The 24,416-nt window shown below is 41.5% G+C and overlaps 1 pseudogene; it reads left to right on the top strand.

Annotated features, from left to right (window-relative positions):
- Positions 1–951: 951 nt before the first annotated feature.
- LOC101613405 lies at positions 952–2,644 on the top strand (annotated as a pseudogene).
- The last annotated feature ends 21,772 nt before the right edge of the window (positions 2,645–24,416 follow it).

Genomic DNA, 24,416 nt, shown 5'->3' with positions numbered 1-24,416 from the left:
AACAGAATAATCCACAAGACATGGATTCAGCCACAGGAACCTGGAACCATCTGGTCAAGACAAAAATAAAATCAAATTGAAGCCTGTATGAATCTCCTGGGACCCTGAGGACTAAATTAGCTTTAAGCAAATTGAAGAGGAGAGGAAACTGTCAACAGAGACCACTGAGATGTTTTTAATTAACTCACATGAAGCAAGGAGATCTTAGAATGAAATGCCTCATATTGTCAAGGGCTAAGGCCCAGACAATAATATGAAAGTCCTCCAGCTTAATAAAGGTAAATGAAAGCATGTATTGGTCAGAGCATAAGCTGTGGCCTGGTACAGGAACACAACACAGCCAAACAAAGGCAGATGTCATTTCATTGGCACTTTGCACGTCAAATTTGAGCCAAATTATACATGTGCCTTATGATAGAAAAACTGCATGGCACAGTGGTGCCCACCTTTAATCCCAGCACTTGGGAGGCTGAGGTAGGAAGATTGTGGTGAGTTTGAGGCCAGCCTGGGACTCCAGAATGAGTTTCAGGTCAGTCTGGGATAGAGTAAGACCCTGCCTTGAAAATATATATAACAAAAAAAAGAAATAAAGCTTCTCTATTTTTCTCTTAGAATTCTGTGTGGGACTGTTTTTACATATGGGTGACATTCTAGATTGGTCACATCACAATTAGGCAATAGTTGGAATATAGTGCTACCTAGAAATTACTTATTATTAGCTGGGCATGGTGGTGCAAGCCTTTAATCCCAGTACTCAGGAGGCAGAGATAGGAGGATCGCCGTGTGATCGAGGCCAACCTGAGAGTACAGAGTGAATTCGAGGCCAGCCTGAGCTAGAGTGAGACCCTACCTTGAAAAAAAGAAAGAAATCACTTATTATTTATCTACAATGTGAATTTAAGTGAGCAATGTATTTAAGTGGATCATACATGTTTCATCTGACAATCCACCATGGAAGTGAGTAAAGACCACCCAGATGAGAACAAGCTATTTGTTTAGAACTTCATATGTGTAACAAGGAAATAAACCACCATCACTCACATTTATCAGATACTCAAAGGCAGGCAGAAGGTGGGAATACATAGGAATAAACCTAAGGAGGTGAAAGAACTCAAGGATAACTTCAAGCTGATGTGTATGAATGCTATTAACAAACCAGTGACCATTTCTTATAAAGCTGCAAAGAAGCTATTGTATACAGGGATGAAAAATCTTAGCCAGGAATGAATTCAGAGCCTGAAGCAGGGTGTAGACTTCATGGCAGACTTGCAGAAAGCAGAAAAGACAGAACACATGCCTTGCAGAATGAGGAAAACAGTGGCTATTGGCGGAGAGAAGGGGAAAGACTCTGGAAATGCAGAAATGCAAGCCTTCAGAAGCCCCCATAAGGACAGTTAAAAAAAAAAAAAAGACAAAGATGTGTTTGACGGTAAGACGAAAAGCAGCAACTGGAAAAGGAGCAGGAGCAGATTGAATGGGCTGTCCCTGATGATTCGGTGGCTGGCAAACAGTCAGTGTGAATTTGAAAGAAGAAAACCAGCTGGTACAACAACATTGGGACTTCTGCATCCTGTGGATCCCATTGTAGGAAAACCAGAATACTGCCCTGAAAGACTGGGAATGACCACTCAAAGGCTTCAGTCTGGAGTGAACACCTTGCAGGGGCTCAAAGAGGATAAAAGGAACAAAGTAACCCAGTGTTCTACTTGAATTATAGACCCTATAGTTCTAATGTCCCACATTATGACTCCACATTTGCAAAGCTGATTCTGATTTAATCAACCTATGGGGAAGACTCTGACCTTCCAAGCAAATTCAGCAGCCATGACTTTTTGGCCACCTGCCAAGATCATCCATATATTATGGCAGATAGCTTACTGGAGGTTTTAACAAAAGGAGGGCACTCCCAAACCCTGCAGGAGTTGGAAATGGCATCGCCTGAAGATGAAGGTCAGAGCAGAACACTTGACCCAGCAAAAGAAATGGAAACTACAGAAGTAGAGCCAGCAGGGCATTCAGAGTCCAGCACTCAAGACAGGCTCACGGCACTGAAAGCAGTGACATGCTTTGGCATTCTGGTTGAGGTGCTCGACTTGAAGAGGCTGAGGTGTTCCACAGAAAGCTGATGAGACCACAAGATTGCTCAGGGAGCTCCAGGAACCACAGAACAAGCAGCTGAGCCCCAGGCCTCCTCCTGGTATGATCTTCCTCTTGGGTCTCTCTTATAGAGAAATGCATCTCGCTGAACAAGTGACCAAGAACTTGTTCAAAAAGCAATGGAGGGCTGGAGAGATGGCTTAGCGGTTAAGCGCTCGCCTGTGAAGCCTATGGACCCCGGTTCGAGGCTCGGTTCCCCAGGTCCCACGTTAGCCAGATGCACAAGGGGGCGCACGCGTCTGGAGTTCATTTGCAGTGGCTGGAAGCCCTGGCACGCCCATTCTCTCTCTCTCCCTTTATCTGTCCTTCTCTCTGTGTCTGTTGCTCTCAAATAAATAAATAAAAATTGAACAAAAAATATTTTTAAAAAAGCAATGGAGATTTCCATTCCTTCCCCATTGTGGGAAAGAGCTTTATAGATTTGACAAAGGATTTTGAAGAACCTAAGAAAAATAATACTGCTGAGTGTAGGCCTGGTGGGAGCTGAAGCTGACCTGATATGTGATTATATATTATGTACATTTGTTTCTATTCGGAACCTAGAAATGCTTTTCTGAAGATATTAACTATTTGTAAATTGTGCTTTTAATTAAACTTTGGAACAGTTTATTTTATTGTTTCAGAGATTGGGTTTCTACTAGGTAGTAAAGTGAATGTGGAACTCAGGGGGAAAAAAGAAAAGTATCTAGGGGTGGACAAATGGCTTAGCAGTTAAGGCGTTTGCTGTGAAGCCTAAGGACCCCAGTTCAATTGCCCAGGACCCACATAAACCAGGTGCACAAGGGAGCACATGCATCTGGAATTCTTTTGCAGGGGCTGGAGGCCCTGGCATGCCCATTCTCTCTTTCTGTCTGCCTCTTTCTCTCTCACACACACACAAATAAATAGATAAATTATTTGTATATATATAATTCATATATATATATATATATATATATATATATATATATATATATGGAAAGTATCTAATCCCAAGAATCCAGTGTCTGATCCCCTGTGTGGGGAGGCTTTGTTCACCTAGGTCTAGCCTCCACAACCTTCGGGGCTATCACAGATAAGTGAACTCAGAATGGGGTGCTGGCTTAGGAGCCTAGAAAAGGATGAGCCACCCCATTCTGTAGCTTTTACTCAGTCTTCATCTATACATTCATTCATTCACAAATGCAATAGGCTGATATTTTACGACTTGGATCCAAATACAATGAGAACCTCCTCCAAACTGATAATGAAAGGCCAATTATCCCCAGTACTATCAGTGAGGAGGCATGCTTCCTAAAGCAACTTGCATAGAGTCCAGCATGAATCCCTAAAGCTCAGCTGGGTTCTTGCATGTCTGAGAAAGGGGACTAACTATATGTGAGTTCAGGAAGTGACCTTAGGAACCACAGGGAAATCTTGCAGGCTAGGGCCACATTAATAGAAGTATACATAATAGAGAAGGAACAGATCTTCTCCTAAGGGGTAGCGACTTAGCCCCAGGACTACAATTTTTTAAAAAAAAAAAAATCTCAATTTCATTTTTAAAAATATTTTTTTATTTATTTTGCTGCAAGGAGAGAGAGAGAATGGGCACTCCAGGACCTCTAGCCACTGCAAACAAACTCCAGACACATGTGACACTTTGTGCATCCAGTTTTGCATGAACACTGGGGAACCAAACGCAGGTTGTTAGGCTTTGCAGACAAGCACCTTAACCACTGGGCAATTTATCAGGTCCTGACTACATTTTTTTTTTATTTTACAGAGACAGAGAGACAAAGAGAAAGAGAGAGAGGTGGCGTGCCAGGGCCTCAGACACTGAAATAGAACTCCAGACACTTACACCATGTGTTGGCATGTGTGACCTTACACTAGCCTCACTTTTGTGCATCTAGCTTATGTGGGATCAGGAGAGTTGAACATGAGCACTTAGGATTCACAGGCAAGTGTCTTAACTGCTAAGCCATCTCTCCAGCCCTTTTATTCTGACTACTTTTTTTGAGGCAAAGATGGAATTTTTTATTTGGGGAAAAACACGAGCTGCCAGGACTGACTCTCAAGAGCTGAGCAGTTGGCTTGGGATTATAGATAGTGGGCTATATAGAGTTCTTCAGTTGAGGGAAGGTGAGGAAGGGAAATAGGTAAGGTGGGAGACCAGAACAATGACCTGACCTGAGAGATAAGAGGGCAAGAAGCTTAGACCTAGGGCATTGTTAGGCAAGGAAGGGATAATGGTGGGGTGGTTCCTTGAGGAATGTGGGTGATCCATTTCCTTATGTCTCTGTCACCCTCCTGCTGTCTTCACTGACTCCATTTTGTCCTGACCTAACATTCCAGCCTTTTGTTAATGATAAGAGATGAAGGTTAATTTTTTATGCTGTCCATAAGGGAATGAGTTCTTATGGGAGAGCCTGAATAATACAGTTGATGGGTGTCTCTTCAGGGCAGGTGATGAGGAGGCAGTTTCATGGTGGCTAATGGTGGCAGAGTGGTGAGATCGATAGCACCAGTGTAGCATGTTGTTACAAAGTGGTCCTGAGTGAAGCAGAGACTTCTCTCATACCATCCCTGTATTGAGCTGGCTTCCGGGAAGTTGCTCGCAAACACCTGTTATAGAGAAGGTGAGGGAGATAGGCTCTGTGTACTCCGTGAGAAGACAGAAGGGAGAATAAAGAAACTTGTTACTCTTGTCAAAATGACAGGTATAAAGGGAGGATGAGCATTCAGAGGCAAGAGGTAGAGGCCTTGGGGCAAGAGGAGGCAGAGGTGCATTTTGGAATCAGAGGAAGAGTAAGAACACAAGAGAGTTTAAGTTTGAGATTGCCCATTGGGGTGGCAGTGTACTTATCCCTGGATGAGATAGGGTAACAGCTAAGGAAGGAAAGGGTCCAAGGAATAGCTGATTCTGGCTAAGGCAAGTGGTAGGGGAGCTGGAGTCAGATAGATGAAGTTAATCAGGGACAGGCAGAGTTGATGTTAAAAGTCTAATATTGTAAGTCAGCATCAGACTATCAGAGCCTATTAGTCCAAATCATTGTTTATATTGTAGTTATATTTTTCTTACTGGGTGATTAAGAACATGTAGGCTGCCAGAATTAACTGTATATTTTGGAGGTCAACAATGGCTCTGTAGGAGAGACTTTTAGAAACATATGAGGAGTTCTATGACTCTCAGCATTGTCATCTGCTAGGATAAGTCAAGGCCGTGCTGACCAAGTGGCCTTCCCTCTTTTGGGAAGCCTGAAGGACTGGTTTTCCTCCCACGTGACTCTCCTGTGGTACATACACTCACTTGGAACTTGTTTCTGGGTCTCCACATCCTCTCTGATCAAGAATATAGGTAACTTACCAGAGGATAGAAGTTAGCAAATGTCTCATCATCTCCTGTGACCATCTGATCCAGGAGCAGGAACCAAAATATTGGTGATCCTTTTAACTCCAATGATTCCAATTGATTTTGGCTTCTACATATGGTTATTACTCACTCAGAGAGACTGTCCATATCTGATTAGCAAAACAGATTTGTAAAAAGGGTGCAGAACATACCTGGTTAGCAAAGCAGATCTGGTTAGAGAATGACACAGTAGTTTAAAAGCATGCTGATTAATATTTAAGTTTAGTTGTCAGGTGAGAGTGTAAGCTCTATCTGGGACATACAAAGCATACACAATTTATCTTTTAAGTATCTCTCAGTTATAAGTATAGGCAGAACATTTTAGTAGACCTTAAAACAATATTTTATGAATTATTTTATCAATAACTTTAAAGCAATTGATTTAATCTAGAAATTGTATGCCAGGAAAAAGACAATATAAAAACTTAGCATCTGTGTTTGAAAACAACTTTGGGTAGTCTGTATATCAATGTAAGTATCAATTACCCCCCAAACTGGAAGTAGATCAGCAATTTAGGGCAGGAAATATGTTTTAAATATCAATATCTCTATAAGCAATGAATTTAAGATACCAGAAATGAGACAATTAATTAAGTGAAAACTTGACTGAGACTGATTATACATAGCTCAATGTTGCAGTCAGGTTCTCATTGCTGGAAGAAATCACCCAACCAAGAGAAGCTTCTGGGAAAAAAAAGAGATTTATTTTGGCTTACAGGCTCAAGGAAAAAGCTCCATTATGGCAGGGAAAAATGATGACATGAGCAGAGGGTGGACATCACCCCCTGGCCAATATAAGGTGGTCCACAGCAACAGGAGAGTGTGCCAAACACTGGCATGGGGAAACTGGCTATAACACCCATAAGCCTGCCTCCAACAATATAATACCTCCAGGAGGTGTTAATTCCCAAATATCCATCATCTTGGAACCTAGCATTCAGAACACCTAAGTTTATGGGGGACACCTGAATCAAACCACAACATTCTGCCCCTGGCCCCCATAAGCTGATAATCATCCATGATTTAAAAGGCAGTGCATTCATCCAACTTTAAAAGTCCCCATAGTTTTTTATCAATTCCAATGATGTTCATATATCTCCATGGTCCAAAATCTTTTAACTGAGCCATAATACCAAAATATCCCCCCAAAAAACATAATGGCACAGAATAAACATTCACACTGAAAAAGATGGCATTGGGCATAGCAAAGAAATATTCAACCAATATAAGATTTAAACAGGGCAAACATCAAACTCTCTAGCTTCAAGTGCAACAACTCTAGCCAGTGACAAATCTCCAAGTCCAGTAGGCTACTCACAGTCCTGGGAAACTTCGTTGGGGCTGGTAGATTTCCTTAGCAGCCATCTCGTGGTCCCGGCATCTCCAGTGGGTCTCCACTGCAATCCACGGTTCATCCTCATGGCCCCATGGGGTCTCCATGCAGGCATCCAGCAAACCTGCTTCACACTGCCCATGGCCATTTCCAAAACACAAGACTGTGTTGCAAACTCAATGACCTTCTCTTTCCTGCATTTCTTATACTCCACAATGCCAGGTAGGGTGCCAATTTGTTAGTCCAGAAGGAAATAAAGCAGACTTTGAAAAACAGGACACTCCTTGAGCACTCAGGGCCCCTTCAAAAGAGTCTACATTCTTCCTGTTGCCCCAGTGCAGGTCAGCTGGCCCAGTGTCAAAGGCTGTAATCTATCAATTGCAGCTGAACAGGCAGCAATTCACCCAAAGATTTTTTTTTGTTTTGTTTTTCTGTGCCATATCCCTGGGTACTCTCCTGATCCTGTTGTCTACCTTATATTGGCCAGGGGGTGATGTCCACCCTCTTCTCATGCCATTGTTTTCCCCTGGCATTGTGGAGCTTCCCCTCAAGTCTCTAAGCCAAAATCAACCTCTTTTTCCCACAAGCTGCTCTTGGTTGGGTGATTTCTACCAGCAATGTGTACTTGGCTGCAACACCCACCCTCAACAATACACTGCCTTCAGGAGGCTTTAATTTACGAATCTCCATCAGCTGGGAACCTAGCATTCAAAATACCTAAGTTTATGGAGAACACCTGAATCAAACCACCACATTCTGCCCCTGGACCCCATAAACTGATAACCATGTCTGATGCAAAATGCAGTGTATTCATCCAACTTTAGAAGCCCCTATAGTTGGGCTGGAGAGATGGCTCCATCTGGTCTCCATGCAGGCATCCAGCAAACCTGCTTCACACTGCCCATGGCCATTTCCAAAACACAAGACCACCTTGCAAACTCAATGACTCTCTCTTTCCTGCATTTTTATGCTCCATAATACCAGGTAGAGTGCCAATTTGTTAATCCAGGGAGGAATAAAGCAAACTTTGAAGAACAGGACACTCCTTGAGCACTCAGGCCCCTTCCAAAGACTCTGCATTCTTTCTGTTGCCCCAGTGGAAGTCAGCTGGCCTAATCTCAATGGTCTTAATCTCTCAAACAATTTGCAGGTGAACAGGCAGAAGTTTAGTCCCAAAAGTTTCATTTTTTTCTGTGCCATATCTCTCTGCTCACACCAGGTCATTTCTATGCAAAGCAACCATGCACAATTTTGCAAGACACAGGCATAACAGCAAGCCTCACACAAATTGCTAGCTCAGTCCAAGCAAAGCTCTTTCTCACCCTCATAAGCCAAACCTCACAGTCCACAGTTCTTACTGCATTCAGGTCTTTCAACTCTGACCAGATAGTCCATCAAGCTGTACTTACAGCACTGCAAGGCATCTCTTAGGCCAAGGTTTCAAATCCTTCAACATTCTTCTGGAAAATCAGCTCCAAAAGGTCAAAGACGGGCTGGAGAGATGGCTTAGCGGTTAAGCGCTTGCCTGTGAAGCCTAAGGACCCCGGTTCAAGGCTCGGTTCCCCAGGTCCCACGTTAGCCAGATGCACAAGGGGGCGCACGGCTCTGGAGTTCGTTTGCAGAGGCTGGAAGCCCTGGCGCGCCCATTCTCTCTCTCTCCCTCTATCTGTCTTTCTCTCTGTGTCTGTCACTCTCAAATAAATAAATTTAAAAAAAAAATTAAAAAAGGTCAAAGCCACACAGTCAGGTGTCTAGCTGCAATCCCACTCCTTAGTACCACTTTACTGTTATAGTCAGGTTTGCATTGGTGGTAGAAATCACCCAACCAACAGCAGCTCATGGGGGAAAAAAAGAGGTTTATTGTCACTTACAGGCTCAAGGGGGAAGCTCCATGATGGCAGGGAAAAATGATGACATGAATAGAGGGTGGACATCACCCCTGGCCAACATAGGGTGGACCACAGCAACAGGAGAGTGTATCAAACTCTGGCAAGGGGAAAGTGGCTTTAACACTCATAAGCCCACCCTCAACAATAACCTCCCAACCTGGAGGTGTTAATTCCAAAATCTCCATCATCTGGAAACCTAGCATTCACAACACCTAAATTTATGGGAGACACCAGACTCAAACCACCACACTCAAGAAGAAAATAAAACTTGGTCATTGTTGAGTTATATTAGAGACAATATGGCAGACACAAAGTAATTTCCTAAATAAGTACTTTTCACCATTGAACAATTTTAAGGCTTAACTAAAGAAATATTTATGACTGTTACATGAAGCTTAAAAAACTATACTAACATTGCTTGTATACAGTGAATTTTTTGTTTGTTTGTTTGTTTGTTTTTCAAGGTAGGGTCTCACTCTGGCTCAGGCTGACCTGAAATTCACTCTGTAGTCTCAGGGTGGGCTCAATCACACGGTGATCCTCCTACCTCTGCCTCCCGAGTGCTGGGATTAAAGGCATGCACCACCACGCCCGGTTTACAGTGAATTTTTTTAAGACATGAGGAGTTTTTTCAGTTTTTCCAAGAACAAAATCACAATAAGTCACTTTTTATAAGACTTAGTTTATAACCTCAGTGGTAATCATCTAGCAAAACCAGAATGAACAAGACAAGAACCATCTTAAAATTACAGAGTTTTAGCCAGGCGTGGTGGCGCATGCCTGTAATCCCAGCACTCGGGAGGCAGAGGTAGGAGGATTGCCGTGAGTTCGAGGCCACCCTGAGACTACATAGTTAATTCAGGTCAGCCTGGGCTAGAGTGAGACCCTACCTCAAAAAACCAAAAAAAAACAAAAAATCAAAGTAAATTATAGAGTTTTAGCCAGGCATGGTGATGAATGCTTATTGATAGACAAACATCATGGACTTTGTATAAATCAAATTATAATATTCTGATATCTAGAAAAGTCTGATATTAACAAAAAGTAGAATTTTCATATTTAAGGCACACGATGCTACAGAGAGTAAACTATGAACAAAAGATCTGCTGACAGAATTGAAAATAAAGAAATCTATATTATGTAGTAACATTTTTGGCTTAAATATGAAGATGTGAACAGTTATACAATTTTTAAGCTTATCAAAATTAACTATATGTATATTTTTGAGAAGATTTAGCACTTTTTTATTTATTTATTTGAGAATGACAGAGAGAGAAAGAGGCAGATACAGAGAGAGAAAGAGAGAGAGAGAGAGAATGGTCGCATCAAGGCCTCCAGACGCGTACGCCCCCTTGTGCATCTGGCTAACATGGGTCCTGGGGAATCAAGCTTTGAACCAGAGTCTTTAGACTTCACAGGCAAGTGCTTAACCGCTAAGCCATCTCTCCAGCCCGATTTAGCACTTTTAAAATCTAAATAAGTTATCCATCCAGTCTATAAGTCAATTTTTGACATTAATTTAGTTATATTTAACATATCCAAAGAATTAGAGGAACTGGATTAAACTGACATAATCTAATGAAAAAAAAAAAAAGGAGACAAATCTCATGGAAAAGAGAGGGAATGAGCATTCCAGAGCCACTTGTCACTGCAAACAATTTCCAAATGCGTGCTCCTCTACGTGCATTTGGCTTTGTAAATAAGCACCTTTAACTTCTGAGCCCAAAAGAAATATTTTTAATCTATTAACATACACAAAATTTCATGACATAATCTTTAATTATTTGAACCTTAAGCAGCTCTATAATTCTGTCTGTGATAATTTGGTAAAGTTGTTCATTAATGACATAAGTTAAAATTAAAGTATTAAGACTGACTGCTGGAGGAATTGAGGAATTACATTTTTTTTTTATTTGAGAGCAACAGACAGAGAGAGAAAGACAGATAGAGAGAGAGAGAATGGGCGTGCCAGGGCTTTCAGCCTCTGCAAACGAACTCCAGACGCGTGCGCCCCCTTGTGCATCTGGCTAACGTGGGACCTGGGGAACCGAACCTCGAACCGGGGTCCTTAGGCTTCACAGGCAAGCGCTTAACCGCTAAGCCATCTCTCCAGCCCAGAGGAATTACAGCTTAAATGACAACATAACTTTTTTTAGAATATTTTTACTGTTCACCATGAAGTAAGTAGTTTTCAAGTATATGACAGGTAAATACTCTTTAATATTTCAAATATGGTCTGTTTACCTTATAAATAGGGGACAAAAGAGTAAATAGTTCCTCCGTGAGATTTTTTTTTTTTTGAGGCAGGGTTTTAGATAATAACCTTAGGAGAGAATTAAATATTAATGTGTCAATTTTACCCTTAAGATTTAGTTAAAAAGGTTGACAAATAGAGGAACCTAGTTAACTTGGTTGGATACTCTAAATTCAGTCTTTCATGACCATTATAGGGCCATAACATCAAGGAGTTAAAGTCTACAAGCTGAATACCACAGCAACCTGCTACCATCCAGGGCCTTCCTTTGTTAGTCTGATGTAAACCCTAGGCTAATAGTCATTTTATATCTCAAGAAGTCCGTAGTCTGATCAAGTACTTTGTCTTTAACCTTCTGTTTAAGCTTACTCATATCTTCATCTACATACTTTTACGCTACAATTTATGTAACCAGTCTGTAAGAATCTTTTTCATCAAACATTTAACATCCAGCATGTAAACTTTTCTCTCCAGTTTATATTTTTCAGTCAGTTCATCTCATAACTATCAACAAAAACTTTTATTGTTCTTACCATAACACTTTTAATGTGACCATTTTTTTTCCTCAAAAGGCCTATTGAAATAACGTTTTTGAAAGAGTAGACCAGATTTGACTTATGCTATTTACCCAGCATGAACATATAGATTTTGGAACTTTGGTTCTTATAACTTTCCTAAAACACATTTTTAAAGATATGAAAGCTGATTTAAACATTATTAAAAATTTTAGAAAAATATTTTTACAAATTTAGTATCAAGCATTTCTAAATTTAAATATAAATCTTGAGGCTATTGTCTGTTAGTAGTTTCATAGAAGCATAAAGTGATGAAGTAAATGTAAAACAGTTACAAATTTCTTATAAGAATTCCCCATCTACTTATAGCAACTTGGCATTTTCCTATCATCTTGCTGGGGCCAGGATCCTGAGATTCCCTGTGCTTGCAGCCCCCTGGATCTGCAAGGCAGGGAAACTAAGAAAGATCCTTTTTTTTTCTTTTCTAAATTCCAGGGAGAGTTTTAGTCTTCCCTCAGGGCTACAAGGCAGCTTTTTGATCCTGTCATTTTGCAACTCTTTTAAAAAAGAGTAGGAGAATCTTGCTTTTTTTTTTTTCTATGATCTTAATTACTTTTAGTGTTGCTTCTGGGAGACACTCAATAGTAAAAATTGGTTGTGCTGTCTAGGACAGTGGACTTCATGAAAAACATCTCCACAATGAAAAGGCACTGCTCAGAACAGAAATGATTCTGCAGCCTTAGGGCTGTGAGTCACTTACACAAACACACACACATTCATTTTTTTTTTAAGTTTTATTTCTTTTTCTTTTTATTTATTTATTTTTATTTATTTTATTTTGTTTTTTGTTTTTCGAGGTACGGTCTCACTCTAGCCAAGGCTGACCTGGAATTCACTATGGAGTCTCAGGGTGGCCTCGAACTCATGATGCTCCTAGTACCTCTGCCTCCTGAGTGCTGGGATTAAAGGCATGTGCCACCATGCGTGGCTCTCAAATTTATTTATTAACAACTTCCATGATTATAAAAAATATCCTATGGTAATGCCCTTCCTCCCCCCACTTTTGCCTTTGAAACTCCATTCTCCATCATATCCCCTCCCCCTCTCAATCAGTCTCTCTTTTATTTTGATGTCATGATCTTTTCCTCCTATTATGATGGCCTTGTGTAGGTAGTGTCAGACACTGTGAGGTCATGGATATCCAGGCCATTTTGTGTCTGAGGGAGCACATTTTAAGGAGTCCTACCATTCCTTTGGCTCTTACATTCTTTCTGCCACCTCTACTGCAATAGACCCTGAGCCTTGGAAGATGTGATAGAGATATTGCAGTACTGAGCACTCCTGTCACTTCTTTCCAGCACCATGATGCCTTCTGAGTCATCCCAAGGTCACTGCCATCTGAAAAGAGAAGGTTCTCTAACCAAAAGTGAGAATAGCATTAATATAAGGGTATGAACATTAAGAAAAGTACATACTGGGCAGTTTGATAAGCATAGTATATATATTTAGCCATACAACAACAGACATTATACCCCTAGGGCTCATGACTACCCCTGTTTTAAGTTTTCAGTATCAGGGATGTATTCCCTCCCATGGAGCAGGCCTCCAGTCCAATTAGAGGGTAGTTGGTTTCCACCATGACAGACATGCCACTATTATACCTGTTGACTTATTTGGCCTGGCTGGGCACATATAAGGCTTGCAGTGTCTACTGTTGAATATCCTCACTGGTGATTTCTCTTTCTCCCATTGAATTGCATGCAGAATGGCTTCTTCCAGCTTTCTATCAGCTGGTCTACATGGAGGAGGCTATCAGCTCAGCTCCAGCAGGATTTATCAGTGTCTTTGCAGCCCAAGTATGTGGAGTCTTCAGCAATAGGGTCTTACCATCTATTCCTTGTGGGAAACTAAGGGCCTCAACAATGGTCTGTAATGTTTTGGGGGCATCAGGGACCTCCCTGGCCAACAACTCAGTGGAAAGTTTCCTATCCCTGGCACTGAAAATTTTCTAGCAACAATCTATGATTCCTGAGTGTTCCATTGTCCAAAAATGTAGGTTTCCACATGATTTATTTATACCCTCTTAGATTTTGATTAGACCTCTCCCCACCTTTCCTTTACTCAATCTCTCCCCCTGACCTCACTTTTAACTCCCATTAATCTATTCTTCTACTTATGAATATACAATACCATCTTATTAAGTACCCCCCCTCCCTTCTTTTCTCTTCCCTTTATATCTCTTTTCTAGCTTACTGGCCTTGGCTACTGAGTTTTTTCCTACTTACACAGAAGTCCAATCATCTGTAGCTAGGATCCACATATGAGAGAGAACATGCTCTGCTTGGCTTTCTAGGCCTGGGTTACCTCACTTAGTATAATGCTTTCCAGATCCATCCATTTTCCTGCAAATTTCATAACTTCATTTTTCTTTAGCGTTGAGTAGAACTCTATTGTATAAATGTGCCATATCTTCATTATCCACTCATCAGTTGAGGGACATCTAGGCTAGTTCCATTTCCCAGCTATGATAAATTGAGCAGCAATAAACTTGGTTGAGCACATACTTCTAAGGAAATGAGATGAGTCCTTAGGATATATGCTTAGGAGTGCTATAGCTGGGTCATATGGTAGATCATTCTTTAGCTGTTTTAGGAACCTCCACACTGATTTCCACAATGGCTGGACCAGATTGCATTCCCACCAACAGTGTAGAAGGGTTCCTCTTTTTCCACATCCCTGCCAACATTTATGATCCTTTGTTTTCATGATGGTGGCCAATCTGACAGGAGTGAGATGGAATCTCAGTGTAGTTTTAATCTGCATTTCCCTGATGACTAGTGACGTAGAACATTTTTTTAGATGCTTATATGCCATTCGTATTTCTTCCTTTGAGAATGCTCTATTTAGCTCCATAGCCCATTTTTTAATTGGCTTGTTTGATTTTTTATTATTTAAATTTTGAGTTCTTTGTATATCCTAGAAATTAATCCTCTATCAGATGTATAGCTGACAAAGATTTTTTCCCATTCTGTAGGTTGCCTATTTGTTTTATTCATAGTGTCCTTTGCCATAAAAAAATCTTTGTAATTTCATGAGGTCCCAACAGTTAATCTGTGGTTTTATTGCCTGAGCAATTGGAATTATATTCAGGAAGTCTTTGCTAAGACCAATATGTTGAAGGGTTTCCCCTATTTTTTCCTCTAGCAGTTTCAGAGTTTCAGGTCTGATGTTAAGGTCTTGAGTCCATTTGGACTTAATTCTTGTGTATGGAGAGAGAGAAGAATCTATTTTCATCCTTCTGCAGATACATATCCAGTTTCCCCAGCACCATTTACTAAACAGGCTGTCTTTTCCTCAATGAGTATCTTTGGCATTTTTATTGAATATCAGGTGGCTATAGCTACATGGATTTACATCTGGGTCCTCTATTCTGTTTCATTTATCTACATAGCTGTGTTTGTGCCAGTACCATGCTGTTTTTGTAACTATGGCTCTGTAGTATAGGTTAAAATCAGGTATGGTGATACCACCTGCCTTATTTTTGTGGCCCAGTATTTTTTTTAGATATTTGAGACTTTTTGTGCTTCCAAATAAATTTTTGGATTGTTTTTCCTATTTCTGTGAAGAATGCCATTGGAATTTTGATGGGGATTGCATGAAATGTGTCGATTGCTTTTGGTAAGATTGCCATGTTCACAATATTGATTCTTCCCATCCAGGAACAAGGAATGTTTTTCCATTTCCTTGTGTCTTCTGCAATTTCTCACATGAGTTTTTTTTAAAGTTTGCATTGTAGAGATCCTTCACTTCTTTGGTTAGGTTTATTCCAATGTACTTTATTTTTTTTTTTTTTGTGCAATTGTGAATGGGAGTGATTCTCTGATTTCATCCTCTGTGTGTTTGTTGTTAGAATATAGGAAGGCTACTGATTTCTGTGTATTTAGTTTGTATCCTGCTACATGGCTATAGGTGTTTATCAGCTCTGACAGTTTGCTGATAAAATCTTTAGGGTCCTTTATGTGTAGAATCATGTCATCTGCAAATAATGATAACTTGATCTCCTACTTTCCGATTTGTATCCATTTTATGTGTGTCTCTTACCTTATTGCTATGGCTAAGACTTCCAGTACTATACTAAATAAATGTGAGGACAGTGGACACCCTTGTCTTTTCCTGACTTTAGTGGAAAAGCTTCCATCTTTTCCCCATTTAGTAATATGTTGGCTGTAGTCTTGTCATAAATAGCCTTTATTATATTGAGATATGTTCCGTCCGCAGATGGCTAGCCCACCCTCTGCTCATGCCATCGTTTTCTCTGCTATCATGGAGCTTCCCCCTTGAGCCTTATAAGCCTAAACAAACCTCTTTTTCCCACAAGCTGAAACAACATGCTATAGTCATTCCTACTTCCTATCATAAGGGGACTATTATGTCCTCTTCCCTTGTGTCCATCCTGGAACTCCCATGGGTTGCAGCTCTAATTCAAATGTTTTTAAATGCTGTCTTTAGCAAGAACTTAAGGAACGTGTATTATATGACAAGGCCTTTTCCAAAGTTTTCACAAAAATTATAACATGTAACCTAATGAGGTACAAAGAGTTTTCTACATTTTATTGGAACAAATGTGAAACAAATTTAGTAACCACCGAGAAATCACATCTAGAAAGTCACTTAGCCAGAATTTGAATGAAAGCCATCTACATCAACAGTTCTATCCTTATAACCATATGCTGCAATGACTTCTCCTTCTATTTAGGGCGACATGTTTATCTGTATATCTATGTATATGCGTATAGGAGAGAGGGAGAAAGTCTCTTTCACAGATGTAATGATGCTTGAGGATTCATGTGAAGCCTTTGTGATGACCAGGATATACCTGACCTTGTGTGAGCATTGCTGAGGAGATGTTCAATTGGTAGATGAACCTTTCGTCCTTCCATCCTGGAATGGACATCTATTCACTGTGTGAGCACTACTGGATGTGGCTATGCACCTGACCCAGGAAAGTCTTTCTGGGAAACTGGAGAAGTCTGAGGTGTTGTCCATAGTGATATTTTAGCAGCAGTGGTTCCTGGAACCTCTATTCACTTATACGCCACCTGATGGGTTTGCTCCACTGCAATTCTATTTGCAGTAATGCAGTCATCTTACATATTCCCTAATATAAAATTCCTCACATTTATAAATGAAATATTTTTTTTTAATTTTTTTATTTATTTATTTATTTGAGAGTGACAGACACAGAGAGAAAGACGGATAGAGGGAGAGAGAGAGAGGATGGGCGCGCCAGGGCTTCCAGCCTCTGCAAACGAACTCCAGATGCATGCGCCCCCTTGTGCATCTGGCTAACGTGGGACCTGGGGAACCGAGCCTCGAACCAGGGTCCTTAGGCTTCACAGGCAAGCGCTTAACCGCTAAGCCATCTCTCCAGCCCATAAATGAAATATTTTAAAAAGAAGAGTCTATCACCTGGTCAAAGTGCTGAGAATAAGAGACTGCTGAATGCTCAGCCATAAATGAGACATCAACATTACACTTCAAGGCCCAGGAAACATCATGGAAGAGGAGATGGAAATAAAAATAAAAGCCAGTGGGAGGGGAGGAGTGAGAAAGAACTCTGCCCTTAGAGAATTATACAGAGATACAGTCCCAATTTGCCCTCAGTCCCAGTCAAATTAGTTGTTCTGAAAGTAGCTTATATTGTTTCCCTAAAGGAACTCAATAACCTAAGTTAGTCTGGAGTTCTAAAAAGGAATAGAGTACAAAGACTGGTGACTTGGGCTGGAGAGATTGCTCAGTGGTTAAGGCAATTGCCTATGAAGTAAAAGGACCCATGTTCAACTCTCCAGATCCCATGTAAGCCATCTGCGCAATGGTGACACAAACTGCAATGTCGCACATGCCCACTAGGTGGCGCAAGTGTCCGGAGTTCGACTGCAGTGGCTGAGGCCTGGCACGCCAATTCATATTCAGTCTCTCTCTCTTTCTAAAAAAAAGTTTTTAAAAAAGGTAGGTGACTCCTGATGTCCATTCTCATCTTTATAACTATTCTTTAGACACAATTCTCTTTGGTGCTGTCTTGCCATCAGCTACCTTCTCTAATGTGTATGCTACTATCCCTTTAATAACCAGGTGATTGGAATGAGTTTGACAGTCATAACTTACATTGAAATTGTTGGAGGGCTAGAGAGATGGCTTAGCAATTAATGTCTTTTGCTTCTGTGTGTGGTGGTCCTTTAATCCCAGCACTCGAGAGACAGAAGTAGGGGGATTGTTGTGAGTTCAAGGCTACCCTGAAACTACATAATGAATTTCAGGTTGTCTGAGGCTGAGGACAAAGAGAGCAGGGACCACTGTGAGATTCAGATGATGGGCATACTAACAATGAAGAGGGAGAGGATGATCAGGAGGGCCCTACTAAGGTCTGTGTTCAGGGCTGATAAGAACACAGAAGGCCACCAGGGCTCAGTGTCATTATCTGTTAGCTGACCATCAAAGTAGAGTTTGCACCCCTGGGATTGATGTAAGAAAATCATGATTCATGGAAAGTGGTCAGCTAGTGCCTAACAGAATTAAGTATGGGATGAGTGTAAACAGCATGATCAGCACTACAAGCACTCCACATTAATTGGCTGCGACATGAGGCCCACCACAGGATGAGCCAGCCCTCTGCTTACCTAGCCATGGCTGGCTCTGAAGACAAAGTAAGGGGACATGAGCCAAGAACAAAAGTGGTCTCTACAAGCCGGGAAGGCAAAGACAGATTCTTCCCCTAGAGCCTGTTACATGGAAGGTGGTATTGCTAGAATTCTGAGGTGGTAACCCTGTCCTCTCATGAGACTCAGTGACAGGGGATACTAAAGAAGGTTCATGCTCCATGAGAGGGAATACAACCCTGATACTGAAAACCTATGACAGGGGAAGTCATGAGCACTAGGGGTGTAACATCTGCTGGTGTCTGGCTAAATGTATATACTATGCTCACCAAACTGCCCAGTAAGCACTTCTCTCAATGTTAATACCCATATATTAATGCTACTCTCACTTTTGGTTAGAAAAGCTCTTTTCAGATGGCAGTGACATTGGGATGACTCAGAATGTACCATGGTGCCAACAAGAAGTAACAGAGGAGAGTGCTCAGCACTGAAATATCTCTATGACACCTTCCAAGGCTCAGCGTCCGTTGTGAAAGAGGTGGTGGAAAGAATGTAAGAGCCAAAGGAAGGGTAGGACTCCTTATAACGTGCAATGGCCTGAATATCCATGACCTCAGACTGCCTGACACTACACAAGACCATCATAATAGGAGGAAAAGAAGATGACATCAAAATAAAAGAGAGACTGATTGAGAGGGGGAAGGAATATGATGGAAAGTGGAGTTGCAAAGGGGAAAGTGGGGGAGAGGGAGGAAATTACCATGGGTTATTGTCTACGATTATGGAAGTTGTCAATAAAAAATATATTTTGAACCGGGCTTGGTGTTGCATGCCTTTAATCCCAGCACTCGGTACGCAGAGGTAGGAGGATTGCCATGAGTTTGAGGCCACCCTGAGTCTACATAGTGAATTTCAGGTTAGCCTGAGCTAGAGTGAGACCCTACCTCGGAATACAATACATGTACATATATTCTTTCAAAAAACAGAAGGTTCATGTCCCCTGGAGAGGGTGTTAGGAAATTAGTGTCTCATGAGGGGACTTCATGTCTCAGAAGAGACGAGACCAGGAAGGCACCTGGAGCATGGGAATATCCCCACCCTGCATACTGCCCATCATTATAATAATGTAATAATCTACATACTGATAATTAAGGAGGGGGCCATAAGGAATGACTGTACATGAGGAATGACTGTAAGGTTCTGGCAAGGGGTGACAACGGCAAGTTTGAGCTCAGGAAGAGGCTCCTGTCAATGACTAACAAATATCTGCTTTCACACTCAAGTAATTCTGTGAAGAGGGAAGTTACCATCAGGCCAGCAGATGAGCCAAGGGAAGCACAGGGGGAGCTAAGCAACTGACCTATAGTGTGACAGGGCAGGGGAATTCAGTTGGGGAGCCTATTGCTCTAGTGTCTTCTCTTGTAAGACCTTCTATGCTGCATTGGCCACTACACTAACTGACTATGGACCCAGGTAAAGTTCTAGCACATGTTTTCCCCAAAATTCACAACCACTCTGTCCAGGGGGCATCAACTTCCTTCTATGAGTAAACAACTGAGGTTCCAAGAGAACCAGTGATTTGCTCAGTCACATGATAAGAATGTAGGAGTCCAGGCTTTTAAATGAGGCTCTCAAACCTTCATGTCCTGGCTAATGATATGTATGATGAGGCTCAAGAGGAAACAAACTCTACTATCTGAGGACAAGATGGACAGGTCTTGTCCATGACCTGGGAGATGGGTGTCCCTGTCCCACCATTGCTATGAGGATACAAGCTAAACAATCTCCCACAGTATCATCTCCCCAAACAAGGATGAGGGTACCTCTGTAGCCTCCAGAGAGAAGACAAGTCCCTGGACCCAGAGGTCCTTGCGAAGGCCACAGGCCACCTATACTTCATACCTTAGACAAGGAAGCTGGGATCCTAGGGACTTTGTGGAAGAGTCTCACACAGTCACCTTACTCCCTCTTCTCAAGCTCATTGGTTTGTTATTCCTTTGTTTTGCCAGAATCTGTTTAAAATATAAATGTGTCTTTTTTGGCTTTTTGAGATAGGGTCTGTCTCTAGCACAGGCTGACCTAAATTTAATCTCAGGTTGACCTTGAACTGACAGCAATCTTCCCACCTCAGATTCCCAAATTCTGGGATTAAAAACATGTGCACCACACCCAGAAGTAAGTGTATGTCTTAATGAATGTTAATGAATTGAACAAAAATAAGCTTCATGCTCATGAACTACCTACCACCCAAGTTAAGCAGCAAAGCATTACCCAGAAATCATGTAGGCTCCTTCTCAACTACATCCTTCACTCCTGTGGTAAGAAATATACTGCGACTTTGTGAACATCCCTTCACCTTTCTTTACATTACTTCTTATGCGGTAATATATTAGTCTTAGTTTGACATCTTTGGGTAGATAGGTAACATTGTGTGAAATCTTTTGTTTGGCTCTATTTGCTCAACATCAAGACTCTGTGACTCTATGATTCATGCTTCTTCCTTCTCATTGTACAGTATTCTATTTGTGATTATAACACGTTTTGACACATTTATTGATATGTCTAATTTTTCTGTCTTTTTAGCTTTTTAATAGTTTACTTTTATTTATTTATTTGAGAGCAAGAGGGAAAGACGCACGGAGACTGGCAGAGAGAGAGAGAGAGAGAATGGAAGCACCAGGGCTTCTAGCTGCTGCAAGTGAAGTCCACATGCATGTGCCCCCTTGTGCATCTGGCTTATGTGGGTCCTAGGCAATCAAACCTGGGTCCTTAGGATTTGCAGGCAAGCACCTTAACCACTAAACCATCTCTCCAGCCTTCTTTTAGTTTTATTTATTTATTTGAGAGAGAGAGAAAGAAAGAGGCAGAGAGAGAGAGAGAGAGAGAGAGAGAATGGGCATGCTAGGGCCTCCAGCCACTGCAAACTCCAGATGCATGTTCCACCCTGTGCATCTGGCTTACATGGATACTGGGGAATTGAAGCTGGGTCCCTAGGCTTCACAGGCAAGCACCTTAACTGCTAAGCCATCTCTACAGCCCATATCTTTTTAGTTTTTAACATATATTGGGACTAAACTCTTCAAGAGGTAGACACATTATCTTCTCCCAAAATGTTGCTTGTTTTCACTCTCTTTATGGTGTCTCTTTATTGACAGACATTCTTTTTGTAATTTTCATTTTTCATTTTTGACATTTTCAGACATGTATATTTTGATCTTATTTCCCCAACTACCTACTCTTAATTCACTCCTCCTCCCATTAATACCCTTCTTCCCCATTAGTCTCCATCTTACTTTCATGCTCTTTTTTAAGCAATTGAGTTAAATCATGGGTAAAAGGTTATTTACTCTGGAATGGGTAACTTACCAGTCATTACATTACAAATGAACCTGACTCCTCTCTGCCAGCAACCATTAGCTTCTCTGGAATGATTTACTATGGGATGTATGGGGTCTCATGTACCCTTCCCCCATCAACAATGAAGTATTGACATGCTCAATCTTGTGCAGGAAACCACAGCTGCTGTGAATTCATGAATGTAACTGCCATATCATCCAGAAGACAGCATTTCAAGTCCCCTTCCATCATCCTGCTTTTATATTCTTCCCATCCCCGCTTCCATGAGGTTCCCTGAGCCTTAGTGGTTATGGTTTAGATCTGTTTAAGGCGAAACACAAAATAGTCACTTATTCTCAGCAATTTTGCCAACTATTCTTTTAAAAATATTATTTATTTATTCATTTATTTACACACAGGGAGAGCTAGAGAGAAGAGAGACAGAGATAATAGGTACACCAAGGCCTCTAGCCACTGCAAACAAACTCCAGTTGCATGTGCCACTTTGTTCATCTGGATTTACATGAATACTGGGGAAATGAACTTGGGTTGTTAGGCATTGCAGGCAAGTGCCTTAACTGCTGACCCATCTCTCCAGCAACCCCCCCCTTCTTTTTTGGGGGGTGGTGTTTTTTTTTGGTGGGTCTCACTCTAGCCCAGGCCAACTTGGAATTCACTATGGAGTCTCAGGGTGGCCTCGAACTCACGGCAATCCTCCTACCTCTGCCTCCCAAGTGCTGGGATTACAGGCGTGCACCACCACACCCGGCTCTTTTGTTTGTTTGTTTGTTTTTTTGAGGTAGGGTCTTGTTCTAACCCAGGCTGACTTGGAATTCACTGTGTAGTCTCAAGCTGGCTTCTAACTCACAGTGATCTTCCTATCTCAGCCTCCTGAGTGTTGGGATTAAAGCCATGGGCCACCACGCCTGGCAAATATTTTCATGCCAATGAATATTTTATTTATAGTAAATGTTTTCACTTAGTGTTATTGTTGAAGAAAAACCTTTCCACCATGAGTACACAAATATTTTCTACAGTTAAGTGTATCTCTTAGTGTTAAGGGTACTTGACTAGCATTTTCAAGATGCTAAGTTTGACCCCCAACACTGAAAAAAAACAGTGTATATATGTTTTTCAAGGTAGAATCTTGCTCTAGCCCATGCTGACCTGGATTCACTATTGTAGTCTCAGGCGGGCCTCAAACTCATGGCAATCCTACTCCTTCCAAGTGCCAGTATTTTTTTTTTAATTTTTTTTATTTATTTATTTGAGAGTGACAGACACAGAGAGAAAGACAGATAGAGGGAGAGAGAGAGAATGGGCGCGCCAGGGCTTCCAGCCTCTGCAAACGAACTCCAGATGCGTGCACCCCCTTGTGCATCTGGCTAACATGGGACCTGGGGAACCGAGCCTCGAACTGGGGTCCTTAGGCTTCACAGGCAAGCGCTTAACCACTAAGCCATCTCTCCAGCCCCCAAGTGCCAGTATTTAAGGTGTGTGCCACCACACCTGACAACCATATTATATTTTTAATTAAAAAGCGGTTTATTTTATTTGATTACTTTCATTGTGAAGAACATATTCTACGATTTCAAGTTCAGAAAGAACAAGAATATCAAGTATTCATAATCCTCTCATCCTAGACATTATACAGTATTCTACATTGACTTTCCAGTTTAACCTTCATGGCAGTTCTAGCAGGTAGGTCTTCTTTGTACCATGTTTCAGATGAAGAAAAGGCAGTTTCTTCAAAGAGTATGATTCTCATAGGATTCTCATTCATACAGAAGAGATTAACATAGCAATTTTAGAAGCATAAAAACTTTTAGATTGGCCTTGGCTTATTTTTTAAACTTTTTTATTGACAACTTTCATACACACACACATAAGGTATTTTGATCATAATCCTGTTCCATTACTTTCTTTTGTCATGCTGATGGGCCCAGTATTATACAGGTCTTGTGTAGATAAGATAATGATACCACTGTGAGGTCGTGAATGTGCTGGCCACTTTGTGTCTGGAAGACAGTGTTCCATAATACTCCTCCCCATCTTTTTTTTTTAATTTTTTTATTTGAGAGTGTCAGACACAGAGAGAAAGACAGATAGAGGGAGAGAGAGTGAATGGGCGCACCAGGGCTTCCAGCCTCTGCAAACGAACTCCAGACGCGTGCGCCCCCTTGTGCATCTGGCTAACGTGGGACCTGGGGAACCGAGCCTCGAACCGGGGTCCTTAGGCTTCACAGGCAAGCGCTTAACCGCTAAGCCATCTCTCCAGCCCTCCTCCCCATCTTTTGACTCATCCTCTTCCTCAATGGGCCCCGAGTCTTAGAAAGCGTGACAGAGGTGTCTCAATTAGTGCTGAATACTCAACTGTCACTCCTTCTCAGCACTTCAATGAGTTTTGAGTTTCCCTGGGAGTCACCACCACCTGAAAAGAGAAGCTTCTCTAACCAAAGTGAGAGGAGCACTAATATATAGGCTTCAACACAAATATTTATAAGGTAAATTGGTGGGGATCATATATATCCATTTAGCCAAACAACAATATTAGCTCCCCCACTGTTGCAGTCCAGTTCGCATTGCTGGTAGAAATCACCCAACCAAGAGTAGCTTCTGGGAAAAAGAGGTTTATTTTGGCTTACAGGCTTGAGGGGAAGCTTCACGATGGCAGGGGGAAACGATGGCATGAGCAGAGGGTGGACATCACCCCCTGGCCAACATAAGATGGAACACAGCAACAGGAGGGTGTGCCAAACACTGGCATTTGGACACAGGCTATAAAGCCCTTATGCCCGCCCCCAACAATACACTCCCTCCAGGAGGCATTAATTCCCAAATCTCCATCAGCTGGGAACCTAGCATTCAGAACACCTAAGTTTATGGGGGACACCTGAATCAAA

The sequence above is a fragment of the Jaculus jaculus genome, chromosome X (genome assembly GCF_020740685.1).
Source record: "Jaculus jaculus isolate mJacJac1 chromosome X, mJacJac1.mat.Y.cur, whole genome shotgun sequence".
NCBI lineage: Eukaryota > Metazoa > Chordata > Mammalia > Rodentia > Dipodidae > Jaculus > Jaculus jaculus.
Note: the sequence above shows the minus strand (reverse complement) of the source record. Positions and strands in the feature narration are given on the sequence as shown.